We start from the raw sequence: 11,417 nt of genomic DNA on the forward strand, positions 1-11,417 counted from the left end.
TTGTGCATTAAATTAAATGGGTGATATGTTTTAAAATCATCAAATCCACGTGGCATTGTGCATTAAATTAAATTAAATGGGTGATATGTTATTGAGAAACCTTTGTATCCCGATTAAAATCAAGTAAAAAGTTGAGCCCTCCTCGAAGGTTTCTCATACAAAGGTTTTAATCGGTCAAAGGTGTAGAGAAGATGGTGCAAGGAGGTTGGTCGGTCAGAAATGTCAAATACTTTTTATTTAAATAGCAAATTCCACGTAATATAATATTTATACATCAGTATATAATGTGCAGACCAGTCATCGCAATTAAACGGCGTTAATGAAAATTTAACGGAAATTACTTAATTAACTCATTTTTACAAATTTATGGACCGGATTGAGACCGAAAAAAATACGATGACATTGACACACAAATACGAGGTTCGAGGGTTTAAACCTATTATTTAATATGTTAAAAACAAATTTGCACATTTAGATTGAAATGATTATATTTACTTATTTTAAAATTTTAAAGATCAAATTTTATTAAATTTAAGAAAACGATGAACTCGAGTTTTGCATTTAAATTTAGAAAATAAAAATATATTTTTCAATAAACAAGTTTAAAGAGAAAATCGGTGTTTTAAATATGAAAGAAAAGTGTTCTCGAAGGTAATCTATTATGGAGATGAAAGGTGAGTGTGGAGCATGTGTGAGAGAGAGTGTTGGTGTTAGTGGCGCAATGTGGTAGGGTAATGGCGCCATTGTTTGTTTAATAAGTGTGGGAGTCTTGTTGTTGGTTAGTAACAACGGTATTCGAGCTTCTCTGCAAAAATATATTTAAAATTCTGCCACACCACAAAGGCCTTTTGCCTGTCCTTATTAGACAAAATTATATACCTTCAACTGTCCCAGTAAACTATTTTTTTTCAAAATCTAAATAATTCATTTTGGTTGTATCATATCACAAAAGGACATAACCTTCTGTCCTATTATTTATGGAACCCAAACAAATAAATTAAAATATAAATTTTAATATGCTACTAAGTTTATTTTTATTTGTTTCATAGTACGAAAATCTAATTAGTTGTCGTTAAGATTTGAAAAATAATAGTTTTTCATTAAGATTTTTAATGTACACTTATGTCTTACAAAATATTGATTGTGTAATTTGTTGCTTTCCATCTTCTTTAATTCTAGTAAGAGAGAAAGTTGATTTATGCCATTAAATTTTAGTATCTATTACTATTTAAATAAAAAATTAATAATTTTTCTTTTTGAAAAACATTGCACCTGATTAGAAAATATTTTGAGATAAAAATGTGGAATATTATTATACCAAAGTCTTAAAGACTCAAACGATCCAATAAATATCTAGAAGTTATTAGAAGGATAGGACTAATAGATAAATTTGTAGAAGCAACAAATTACCTCTAAGTAAAAAAATTTGATACTTATAAACATAGTTAAGTAATTAGACTAATTACGTCCTATAAACCCTTTAAGATGTGTTTTGTTCACTAAAGATATTATCACATTAAAGCCTTTTATGTTGTATTTATCACAAACTACACGATTTATCATCTATTCATAAATAAAAGGTAACTATTATGTAATGTAAGGTAAAATTAATTAATTTTTATAATTAAAAAATAATACATATTTGATAAAACAATTTGTTCAAAATAAGCATAAACACAACAAATCAATATGTAACTGACTTTTCTTTATAATAAAAGAAATTATTATAAGTTGAGTTTTACATCTATCTACTTTTATATTGTAAATTGATTTTATCTCTAATCGACGTGGAACTTCAAAGCATTATAATTGATAGTTAGGATGCAAATCTTGCTATTTAAGAGTTTAGTTGTCAAATCTCATGTTTCGATTACGACTTAGTCCACGTGACCTCTATAATAAGACAATTGGTATTAATTGCAACAAATAAAAGTTAAGAGAGATTTATAAGGTATTTTATACTTGTTTGTTTGAAAATCTAAACTATGTTCAATCTTTTATCAACACAATCAAGCTCAACTAACACATAGTAACAATACAAGGTATAAGGTGAAATCACATGTAAACTCTAGAAAGGGAAGTTTGAATAGAGTTTAAAAATCTTTTCGCAATTTAGTGTTAGACGCTATTTGCAAGGATCGACGTTCTGCAGATAGTGTTAAACATTGAAGGATTTAAATAAGTGTTTAGAAAGCCTTTAAAACAATAACAAGAAAGAAGACTTGTTTTTTTTATACTAGTTCACTTCAATCTGAGCTACGTTCAATTCTTCTTTAAGCACTCTTAAGGGATTCTACTAATCTTTGGAAAGATTATAACGAGTTTAACAACTCCTGATTTAATATGAATATAATCACTCCTGGTAGCAAATAATCCAATTGAATATATTGTTTAACTTGCTTGAATTAAACAAACAAGTATTTTAAATCACTTTTGATTATACAAAAATAACAAGGTATTTTTATGAAAACAAGTATAGATAATGGTCATCGTAGAGAGAATATTTTGTAATACAAAGAATATCTAAAAACTTGTTGACCTCACAGGACTATCATTCCACCTTTACTTGGAAAAACATAAAGTGTGTTTGATAAACCTCTAGTCGCATAAGATTTATACGAATAATGGTTTTCCCTAAATGTAGTACAAGGTCAACCAAGAATCAATCCATAGAAAAGTCATTAAGTAACTCTAGTATGTACGATGTGATTTGAGTGGGAAACAACTATTACTACTCTAAAAATATCTAAAATGACTAAAATCTAAACTAAGATTAATGTAATCTAAACTAAATAGACTAATAATGCAGTACCTAAACCAATATTGATGGCATACCCCCTAGTCATGACCAAATACTTTCAAGAAGAGTTAAAGTCATATGTGAAATGTGGGCTTAGACTCTCTCTCTTAGGTCACCTTAGGCTATCATAGAGCTTATAGCGTAAGAATAATTTTTGGGCCTTGTATTTTGGACCAAGCAATCTGGAATTTATTTTTGGGCTTTGCATTATGGACCAAATATTGTATAATTTAATTTGGAACTTGTATTTTGGGCCAAATAGTGTAGGGATTTTAGAGGCCAATGCTCAATGTTGACCGAAAGTGGATGTCCATGAGCTTAGATTTGACCATGTGGCAAAGTTTTAACCTAGCTTGGTGGACAAGGGTGTGTGGGATGTCCCAGTGGCCATGTGTCATGCTCACATTTGAGAGATTTTCTCATAATTAGTGGTCACATGTCATTCTAAGAATGGAGAGGATTCTTCATAGGTAGTGGTCATATGTCATTCTCTTATTGGAGAGGATTTTTGCCTTTTGTCTCTAAGTTAGGTCAAGATAGTGTTTTGAAGGTTTTGCTTTTACATTTTGGAGATACCCTTAGCCTATAAATAGAGGTGTCTCCACCCTTGTTTTCACCTTTGAATTTGAGTAATATTATGTTGTCATTCTTGTGCCATACTATCCATCTTAGGTCACCAAAGGCTAGATGCATCCACTTGGTCTCCTCTAGCTACCTTCCTCTAGAGTTGGTCTAACCTTTCTAAGAGTACCATCAAACACCACCCTATCCTCATACAAGCACCAAGGTTGTGAACCTTTTCCTCCTAACCCACCAAATTCTACATCCAACCTAGCTAAGGAGGTTACTATCAAATACTAACATGCAATTCGAACTCTATTTCTTTAATTTAGCTCTTAAATGAATGTATAATGGATGGAATGGAAAGTTGAGAACGTAGAAATGCACGAACTATTAAATACAAATTATTCTAGCCTCTGAATTTTCCTAAAATGATGCAAAACAGAATGTACATGGACTATTTCATGAAATTCCTAGATGGAAACCTAATTCAACCTAAGTGTTTTATAAAATATTTAAATTAATGGAAGTAGAATAAGACTATATTAAGCTTCAAATTTACTAATGACACTTAATGCAACTGGATTCTATGCTTAAAACTACTAGAATCTATCTAAAATACCTAATTTGAACTAAAACACAAAAATGCATGAAAATAACCTAGTGATGGTTGATGCATGAATCGAAAATGCAATATACAATGTATGAATGGTCAATTAAGGTAGGAGATGATGCGAAGCGCTTACATATGCATACAAACACAAATCCAAATCAACAATTCAATCTAAAATCAAGCAGTTCGAAAATCCCTAATTATGAATCCTAATTAACAAACATAATTATCAAAATGAAATTCACTAAATTCATAGTTGTAATTTGTACAAACTGAGTCTAAGATATCTGTGGAAGCATTTTAAGCATAAAAGAGACATTATTGACGTAATAGATTAAGACATAGCAGATCACAGTTTCAACAATTAGTGAAAACAATGAGAAAAGTCTAAATGATTACACCACTAACATAATCGGTTAAAACCGCATAAATGAATTTTCACACAATGCTTTCATGCCAAACAACCAACATCCATCACACACATTCACATGATTATACAAAACATAAATGATGCATGTTTTGCCAATATTACAACTTGTTACCGTAGTTGATGATTTCAATGAGTATATGATTCAGTTTTGTGCTTTCCTTGAGTCACTATGTCTCCAATTCATCTTAGTTGCCTACAAAACAATTGAAAGGTTTTGTTGCAGGTACCTAAATGAATTTGGGGCATTTACTGTTAATTTCCTGTTGTGTTTCCTTTGGAATTCATTTTAATTTCCCTTTAGGAACACTAACCTTCTTATAATAGCATGCTTTAGATAAGTGACCAATGTTATTACAATAGAAGCATGATATAGAAGAAGGTTTGCTAAGATCAGTAAACTTCCTAGGATTGGTTTTATTACTTTTGCATTTATACCAAGTTCCTTGCTTATTGAGCACACTCTTGGAAACCTAATAAAGCTTCAAGGTTGGAGCTAACTAGAGTGAATTTGATAGAGTACTCATCAAGTATTTAATTCTTTCTAGGTGAGCAGGACAATTCATGCATTCTTGATCTTTCATTTTGTTTTCTTTTTCAGCTTGCCTAGATGATTCTACACTTTCTAGTTTAAATTTCAAGCTTTCATTTTCCTGACCAGATTTTCAGTCCTTTTATCTAAGTCTGTCTTTTCACTTTTCAACCTATTAACTTGATATTGCATTTTCATTGCCTCACCATGTAACTCTTGAAATGCATCAAGTAATTGATAATAGTTTGAATCACTATCTTCCCAGGGGATATAAGCCTTTTTTTTGCTTGTGTCTTCTGCTGTCCTGACTGTTTTTGTGATCTAGCTTCTGCTTCATTTTAAGGACAGGACACTCAAGTTTAATATGGCCAACTTTGTCACATTCATAACATGTTAGGGTGCAGCAACTTTGCTTTTCTGTCTGCTACTTCTTGTGATTCCTGCAAAATCATAACTTGATTTATTTCTAGATTTCATGAATTTTGAAAACCTTTTTACCATGAAGTTCATTGCTTCTAGTTCTGGATTTTCTGATTCATATTCAGCTTCTTTAATGTGTTTTCTTGAAGTTGTCTTGCTTGTAGTCTTGAGGGCAATGATGTGTTTTGTTCTTCTTCTTCTTCCTCCTTTAATATGCCAAGCTCTAACTCATGTTCTCTTAATTTGCCAAAGGTGTTTCCAAGGGCAAGAAGATGGTGAACCTCTTTTGTACATCATAGATAGTTTCACCACTCATTATGAGCATTTCATATTCTTGAATGAGAGAGTTCTTTCTTGCTTTCTTGACCTTATATGTGCCTTCATGGGTGACTTCTAAAACATCCCAAATTTCCTTTGTGGTTGAGCACATAGAAATTCTATAGAATTCATTAATTGTGAGTGTTAAGGAAATGATGTTCTTGGCTCTGACATCGTAATGAGCTTTTCGATTTTCATCTGTATTCCACTCAGAGAATTCTTTAGCCTTTGTCTTACCATTCTCAATTTTTTTTTGGTTCAAATGGACCATTGATAACAGCATCCCAAACACCTTTGTCCACTGATTTCAAGAAAATTTTCATCCTTATTTTCCAAAAAGGGTAGTTTTCACCTACAAATAGTGGTGGCCTATTTATGGATGCATCTTCTCCAAATGTCTAAGATATATTGGCCATCAGAAACGATTTAATCGATTAAATAGTAAAGGTAATCGATTAAAATTCGAGTAATTTTCAAATTCTCAACTCTGGTGCCAATTGTAAGAGAAGAAATGCTTTATATCTCAAGCCAAGAGGGGGGATGAATTGGTTTAATCCTTAAAAATTGTTCTTTTCAAAATCTTTGTGAAATCTTTGACTTTCTTGAAATCAATAAACAATAAGTGATGAATCAATAATAAAAGAGAAAGAGTAAAGAGAAAGATCAACACCGACAATCTATACTGGCTAATCACAAGCGTGCATGCAGTCCTCCTTCAACAACCTGAGTTGAAGGGATTCCACTATAAATTGATTGAGTTTACAGAAATATAGAGATACCCCTCTCAATGCACTTCTCAACACACTCAAAATCAATATAGCAAACAAGAGATGAATACCCTCACTCTTTTACAACCCTTGAGAACACTCACAACTCTCAACACTTGGCCAACACGCACAGGTAGACAAATACAGATTGTCAATGATGATCTTGATCTTCCAATTGCTCTCCTCTTAGTGTAGATCAAATCAGAACAGTTTAGTCCATTTTCTTGAAAGAACTTTGATGTATAAATCACCCAATTTGAACCTTGATTCTTCCATATCACTTTTTGAGCATTCATGTAATAAAAACTCAATGCAATAGTTAGTATATGAAAGTGATAACAATTGTATGTTTTGAAACAGAGCTCAAGACGCATATATATATAGGATTTTCTGAATCTTGACGCATTATAATCGATTAAGGTATTTACCTTAAACGGATGTTGACATCCGTTGAAGGATGTCACCTTCGTTTAAAGGTTTCGTTTTTTATTTTAGGGTTTTATGTCATGGTTTATTCGAGTACGCACTTGGAGGAAGCACCACACATGCACTACACCACGAGAGCGGCACTGCACCACCACGAGAGGGAGACTGCTTGATAATTCTTTCCACCACCACCAACCTTTGCAACTTGTAGTATCTCACAGCAGACCAAAGAAAGAGAGGAACAAGTATAATGTTAAAATGAAAGAAAAGTATTTTACTTATACACGATACTACAATAGGTTATTAGTGAAATAGGTTATGAAGGGGTAAAATTAAAAAATAATAACCCTAAAACTAAAATTTTACTGAGGGGCAAAATAGTAAAGGGGAGGTAGAGGGAGAAAGGTGTGGTGGTGGAGGGAGCAACACCCTTTAGATTGAGAGACAATGAATCCCTGCAACAATTGATTTGGGCTGATCTGAGTTAGAAAAAAAGCAATTGTGCCGCTGATTGGCTTCACTAAAGTGTAATGTTCTGTGTTGAAGAATTATGAATTGGGCTATTGCATTATATATGGGCTGACTCCCAATTAAATGGAACGTTGTTGTTTCGGCCTACTGATTTGAAGAACAATTTTCTTGAGCTTCTAGAATGCTTCATTGAAAGAGCAATTGCTGAAATTGGGTCGCTACCTATGATGGGCTGAAGCCTTTGTGGATAAAAGATTAATTAAACGCAGCGTTGAAGGCATAATTGATTTGAAGGGGTCCAGATTTTGTGTTTCATTTTGGAAGAGAAGAACAACCCAAAAAGCTAGGGTTCATGCATAGAGAAAGAGAGCGTGAAGAGAAGAGCTCGTGTCACTTGCTCAAGAGCGCAAAGCTGAACCAGACGCACGTGCGGAGGCTGAAGCAGTAATAAGGTAGAAGATGCCAGAGCTGCCCGTTCAAGTTGATCGGAAGGCATAGATGATAGAAGTGTAAGCAAAGTAAAGATGACCGTCCGATGGGGAGAAGCTCGAAGCGTCTTGAAGAAGGTTCCCATTTTTTTTTTCTTTTTCCCTCTTTCTTTAACCCTATAAACGGGGGAGTCTTCTGCAATGTAATATACAAACTTGACACTTTACAACTTTTCAAATATAGTTTTACGCTCTATAGATTAGGTTTTTTTTTACGCTAGAGTAGGTTTTCGTTCTCCTTGCGAGTTTTGTTCGGTACCTTTTCTTGTACTCTTCTTTTCTCGTTAATAAAAAGTTTTTTTTTCGTTGATGTGTTCTGTTTTGAGAGTTTTTATGATTATGTGTTTGATTTTTGTGATGTTTCTGTTTTTTGTTCTTGTGTGACTGTGTTTCTTGTTCTGCTGAGAAATTGATTTGGACTCTAGAACTTTGCATTCTATAATTCCTTTCGGAATTAAATGACTCAGTATTGAGCATTCTTTTTCGAGATGTCTTCTCGAGTCAGAGATGAGTCCAATGCATAAAAATTGATTCAAATTTGTGTTTCTTTTCTTTTTAAAGTGTATATCAGATTTAGATTTGCATTGATTGAGAATGAGTAGAAATTACCACTGTTAAGTTCAGAAATATGAACTACAAGACCCTATGATGGGCTTACTTTAGTCAGAATGTCTTTCTAGTGTAATTGAAACTTTATCCTCAATCATTTGCACATTTAATTTTTGTTTGTGAATTTTAGATTAATGAATAGGGTAATGAACCTTGGTTGGACAAATGAGTGGAAATAGTCAATTTAAAGTTATGGAATATGAACTAGAATACCCTGGATTGGGATTCAACTTCACAGGATGTCTTCCAGAGAACTCTAAGCACTCTTTTATTCATATTAATGTACATTCATTTATGAAATCAATTATGTTTGTGAGTTTGTTATCTTGCTTTTGATTAGTTAGAATTTAGGTACTGATTTGGCTTTGTTTTAATTCTAAATTTTGTTATCATTTGCTTTCTGATTTATGATGTTATCTGAATTAGGTTAGCTTTAATCTTTGATGTTAATTTAATTTCTCTGCAAGTTTAGGATTCTGCATTTTGATTACAATTGTGTTTTGAATTCAGATGTTATCATTTTATTGTTTTACCCTAGGTTTGATGTGTTTTACAGTGTTTAGTTTGTTACTGTTGTGATTTAGTGTTCAGATTTGATTTGTTCATTTCAATTTCCATGCACATATGTTTCTTTTGTTTTAGCTACTGTTTGACTTGTATGCATAGTTAGGTTTAATCATTTCCATACTTTAGTGTAGGTTTTATTTCTTTTCATTTTATTTCTTGATTTTTCTTTTATACATATTTGATTTCTTTACTATTTTCTTTTTAAATTTCTTTGTTTAATTTCTTTCCTCACCTTGTTTTGTTTTAATAAATAGTAGTAGTAGAATAACAAGATTTTAACCAAACATTTTTTAACGTAATTGTACCGAGTCCGAGGATTTATACCTAGGTTGTCCCTTTACAACATTAGTAGGGAACTCTAGTTTGTTCTGATTTTAGGTGACAAAAATCAGTTTAACAAGGTCATTATATGATATCTTAGTAAACGCATTATTAAATGATATTTTAGTAAACATGCTAATATGGTAATAAACGCACCATTAAATGATATTTTGGCAAACACATCAATATGCTACACGATATCTTTGCTAAACGCACTCATGTTGTATCTTACTAAACAATGCAACAATGTGCTACATGATGTTTTTGGTAAATGCGTTAAATTTATAAACAACGCTGCAAAAACAATATGTTGAGTAACACCTTCCTAGCGCTCTCGTACTAAACAAAGACCATTAAACGATGCGCTATTAGTAAACACCTTTTAAAGGCTAAACAATACCTTGATGCAAAACGATATTTTCATCCAACGATTAAATCTTTATTAATCAATACTTGGTATCTTTTCAAAAGTGATTAAACGATTTATATGTATTGAAAAATTGACGAAGTTGTTTTGAATGCGCAATGCAAAGCATTAAATGCACAAAGTTTCAAACAACAAAAGTAAATAAAAAAAAAAGGACACATCTCTCAACATGCATTTATACTCTACTTTGTACAAATACCTATTACAAGTATCCATTGCTCCATTATGAACAAGTCAGAAGTTGACATTAGAAACAAAAAAGACATTCATGGAATGTTCTCTCCATCAAATGTCGTGTTAAAAATTTTGTACTACCTACTTTGGTTAAAGTATTGCAAAAAGCATGTCTGCTTTGAGACGTTGACTTCAACCTATGGTTGCTACCTATGAAAAGGCTACAAAGATCTAAAGATTGAAGACAAGCATTGTCTAACGAATCTTTTCCCATGAAGCCTATAAATAGAAGAATCTTTGGAAAGAAGATTAAGAAGGATAAGCACACGAACAATGAAAAGATCAAAGAAAAAATCATTTGTGAAAGAACAAAAACTTTGAGTATACGTTAGTTAAACGCTAGACAATTGTTTAGCAGAAAGCAAGAGTGGGTAAACTCAGTTCTAATCAGTGTAACAGGTATTACCAGGATTGACTAGTGTAATCAGTAGTGGTGCTAACACTCAATTCTAGTTAATGTAACAGGTCTTACCAAGATTGACTTGTGTAACCAGGAGTGGTGCTAATACTCAGTTCTAGTAAGCGTAAGAGGTGTTACCAGAATTTACTAGTGTAACCAAAAGTGGTGCTAATACTCAATTGTAATCTTGTTGAGATTATACTGGAACCCTCTCTTGGAGGAGAACTGAACATAACTCAGTTGAATGAGCCAATATAAAAATATTTGTGTGTTTATTGTTTTAGCTTTACAAAACACCTTACTTATAAACATTGTAGTTGCTTACTAAGTTAACTATTGATAAACGCTCTTGTTATCAGACGCTATTTTCCTTAAGAACTGTCTTTCTTAAATGCTGCAATAATTTTGTTAAACGCTTGAAATACACTTTATCTCTGAACGTTGTGGTTTAAATAGTACCTTATAAATCAAGCATCTAACAACCTATGTATATTGTCTAGCCGTCACCAAGGTTGTTCAACATCCATTTGCGAAAAGGTTTTTCCATACACTATTCAACATCCCTTTTAGTGTTTTCGTGTAATTTTAGAATTGAATTATTTGTTTACATATTGCTCTCTGAAAAATGTTCATACATAATATAAAAGAAACTCAAAGTAGATATCAAACTCAATTACTAGAAAATGATGAAAAAAGAAATCCAATGTTTAGAAAATGACACTATGACAAAAAAGGCTTTATATAACCGTTAAAATTGGTTTTTTATACCATTTTCTAATAGGTATAAAAGCATGAGGTATAAAAAGTGTTTATTTTTTATACCAGTTCTAGAACCGATATAAAAGTTTAACTTTTACACCTGTTATTTTATAGAACCGGTGTAAAAAATCACAATTTTATATTTATTGTTTCCCTAACAAGTATAAGAAGTTTCATTTTTTATACCTATTATTCGCGAAATAGGTATCAAAAGTTTCACTTTAATACGTAATATTGCCCTAACCAGTATAAAAGTTCTAATAATGATAATTTTTAT

The sequence above is a fragment of the Vigna angularis genome, chromosome 7 (genome assembly GCF_016808095.1).
Source record: "Vigna angularis cultivar LongXiaoDou No.4 chromosome 7, ASM1680809v1, whole genome shotgun sequence".
Classification (NCBI taxonomy): domain Eukaryota; kingdom Viridiplantae; phylum Streptophyta; class Magnoliopsida; order Fabales; family Fabaceae; genus Vigna; species Vigna angularis.